Genomic DNA, 3,610 nt, shown 5'->3' with positions numbered 1-3,610 from the left:
ATGGATGGTGCTTAAGGGGCTCCATGAGGCCCGTTGGAATGTATGTGTTTTATCTAAGCCACCCATCAATTCTTATATATAATTTCAGTGGATGAGCCTAAAAACTAGGTAGATTGAAGGTCTAAGTGGACCACACCATAAGAAATAATTAAAAATAAATATTTATCGTTAATATGTTATGTGGTACGTTTACAGCTTCGATATGCATCCTTTTTTGAATCAATTGTTAAAATGATCTGTTAAAATGAATGGATGGAGTGGATAACTAACATACATTACGGTGGGCCCCACGAGTGCTAAAAGTAAGCACTGAAGGTGTCGTCCGTCACCCCTAAAACCCAAACTGTCCGCGCTAATCGTCCCGCGCGTGCCCTTTCTCCTAAAGAAATCCCACGCGCCCATCTCCCAAAACCCAAACCCTCTCTCTTTCTCGCACTCAGCCTCTCCCTTTCCCCCGCCATCTCTCCATCTCCCACGCTCCCTCACCCTCTCTCTCTCTCGCACTCAACCTATCCCTTTCCCTCGCCCTCTCTCGATCTCTGTCTCTTGGCCCCATTCCCCTCTCTATTTCCCAACCTCTCTCTCTCTCTCTCTATTTTTTTGCATGTCCTAAATAGCATCAGTGAGTAGCTCTAACCCTCTGAGTTCAACGAGTGGATCAGATACGAGGATTTCAACGAGGATGGTTGCCAAGTGAGCACCCAGTTCGATGCCCTAATCCTACATAGACAGTATGCTTTTTCTTCTTCTCCTTTTTTGTTTTATAGGATTTGATGGATTTTTTATGGATCTGTAATGCAGCTGGTGGAGTTGTGGTGATGGTGATGGTGATGCCAAATGGAGAGGGTGGAAGCAGAGGTTTTGATGGGCTCGGCAGTTGTGTGCCGCAGAGTTGTGGCAGCCAGTTGAAGATGTGGTGATGGTGATTTGCTGTTGAATCTCAGCAGGCTCGAAGATGAGTAGGGTATGGGTAGATTGGGTTGTGGTGGATTGTTCCTCTTTCCTTTTCTTTTTCTTCTTGTAAGGAAAAAAATAAAAATAAAACATTCCTCCTATATTTCATGCATGCTAACTGTTTGATGAAATGGCTCAACAAGGAATGTTTCATGTTGTTATTTTATTTACTGGATAAGGAGTGCCATAGTTGCTTACAGTGTAGATGCTTGGCATTGCATGCATCTGTTCTTTTACTAATTTTCATTTATACTTTATTATGTTCTGTTCAGGTTCAACAACTCTGTATCCCCTGCCCATGTAGATGATGATGAAGAATCCATCCTTCATTAGACTTGTTTCTTTTAGGGTAGAGGTCAGTAGTATGAATACTGTTTGATGGTATCCACAATTACATCAATTCCAAAAAGAGCTCAAGCTAAGTTTATCTTATGTTTTGTCAAACTTGTTCTCATATGACTACAAGGCTTATAGACGATAACTAAAACTTTGGGAAGTCATCATTGTAATTTTACAGGTATTGCTATTTCCTGCTCCCAAGCAAGTTGTTAATTTTAATGTTTTTTTTTTCTCGCTTCAAGTGCTTCAAATGTGAGGAAATCGTTTCTTTAAATCTGAAGCATTTTCAATGTCTTTCAGCTATATTAGTTGTCTGCATAAGAATTACCATGATATGTTTTTGCGAGTTACGATAAAATACTCCAAATTTTGCTAGTTGTCTGCATTGTTGCTCAGTCATTAGATGCAATCGCCAAAGGAAATGATTTTCTCAGTAGCAGATTGGGCTACGTTCAAAGACTTTGTATGGGAGGGCGGGGCAGATCCAGTCTATCTGTTGCAGAGACTTAGGCTACAGATTTTTTGTTTGTTTGTTTAGAGTATCTGGATAATGCAGGGTGACGGGTAGTAGCTGGCGGAGGGTGAGTAGGAATTGTCTCCTTGCTATTGGTTGGCAAGGAGGTGTAGAAGCTGAAGTTTTCTACATTTTAAGTGGCTGCTTAGCATGCTTTGATTTTTTTCATTCCCCTTTCCAGTCTTCTATTTTCCGATATGATAGGTGAGGCCTGATGTTTTTTGTGGAGCCCACCCAAAAGTGTAGCTTGTACGTCTTCGTTTCTTTTATCAAAGATTATGGGCATGGCCCTCTTGAAAAAAAAAAGGGTTGCTGCCATCACCTTAGTTGATGCAAAAAAAAAAAAAAAAAAAAAAAGAAGAGGGGAAAACCTTGCCAGTGAACAAACTTTTTTATTTTCACGAAATCCGTCCCTCAATCGCACAACTTGCATTTGTTCTGTGTTCTTGCTCTAATCTGTCATGGCTACTGAAGGAGGTAATGTAACTTTGATTCTTTCTTTTGTATCATGCATAGGTCTAAGATGGCTCTCCAACACATAAATGGACCTAAACAATGTGAGCCATTGGATCTATAGGACACGATGGTATGGTTAGGTGGTTCCAACAGTTAAGATTGTCTAGTTGGTGTCCCTTTTTCTTCACCGGTTGATAGTAAATGGGCTTGGTCACTCCTGAAGTAGTTTGAGTTTGGTTTGCATGTAGCCTGAGTTGTTAGAGTTCTTTGATATTTAGGCCATGACCGTGAAAAACCTCAAGAAGTCACTCAGATGCCTATTAAATTCTTAAGTTGTAACGGGATATTATAGGTAATCTGATTGTGGGGCCCACAATTTGTCCAAAAAAAAAGATATGACCAAAACTCATAGATTCAAACTATAAGTCAGTCAAAGACATTTCAGAAACCATCTAACTAGTTGTTAGGTTCCTATATGTATCAAGCTTTCAGCTACTGAGTTGAGATGATGTGAGCAGTTCCCATTTCAATGCATCAGTAATATTTTCTTGCTTGAAACATCATCTTATATCAAATTGAACATAACCTTCTAATCAGTGAATTGTTTCTTTTGAGAGGCTTGACTGAAACTTTTCTGATAGCTAGTGCCCTTCAAAAAGTCAACCGAATTTGAAATCAATGACACAGGGCTCCCCTGAAGAATTCATAGACAGAAACCGAGAAGCCTTAGAAAGTGAATATGTAAGCTTTAATCTTCATCACTGGATCGACCTATTATTTGGTTACAAACAGCATGGAAGTTACCTGTTTTTGCACTGAGTGGAATTGCAACTGGCCCAAATTGTGCTTCTAAAACATGGTTTCTTATCATGGTTTTGTATGTTTAATATATTCAGAAGATGTGGAAAATGGCTTAAGGAATGATTTCTTATCATGGTTACGCACAAGAGAATTGATTCTTATAGAATGATTTCTTATCGTGGTTAAGCATAAGAGAATTGATTCTTATATATTAATGCAGCAACTATGGATTAAAGGTGACACTACCGAATGCATTTGTCCATTGAAATGCTTCCTGCTGTAAGATTCATGGCAAAAGAGTTAACTTCATCTGTCAAATTCCTGTTTTATTTTTCCCTCTTTTTTTTTATAATTTTTTTTTACAGGTACTTCTCCTATGAACATTTCTATGCGATATATTGCAAATTTTGGGAGCTAGATATGGATCATGATTTCTTGATTGATAAAGAGAATCTTATTAGATATGGTAACCATGCTCTCACATACAGGATTGTTGACGGAATTTTTTCACAGGTTTGTATTTCTATTATGTGAACTATGCCAACA

General features: G+C 38.8%; 1 long non-coding RNA gene across 1 annotated transcript; it reads left to right on the top strand.

The window, feature by feature from the left end:
- The first annotated feature begins 576 nt into the window (after positions 1-576).
- Positions 577-1,151, top strand: LOC131230604 (uncharacterized). The gene is made up of 2 exons (XR_009164044.1): positions 577-693; positions 802-1,151. It is a non-coding gene; the product is annotated as an uncharacterized LOC131230604 (long non-coding RNA).
- The last annotated feature ends 2,459 nt before the right edge of the window (positions 1,152-3,610 follow it).

This window comes from Magnolia sinica, chromosome 2, assembly GCF_029962835.1.
Source record: "Magnolia sinica isolate HGM2019 chromosome 2, MsV1, whole genome shotgun sequence".
Lineage (NCBI taxonomy): Eukaryota > Viridiplantae > Streptophyta > Magnoliopsida > Magnoliales > Magnoliaceae > Magnolia > Magnolia sinica.
Note: the sequence above shows the minus strand (reverse complement) of the source record. Positions and strands in the feature narration are given on the sequence as shown.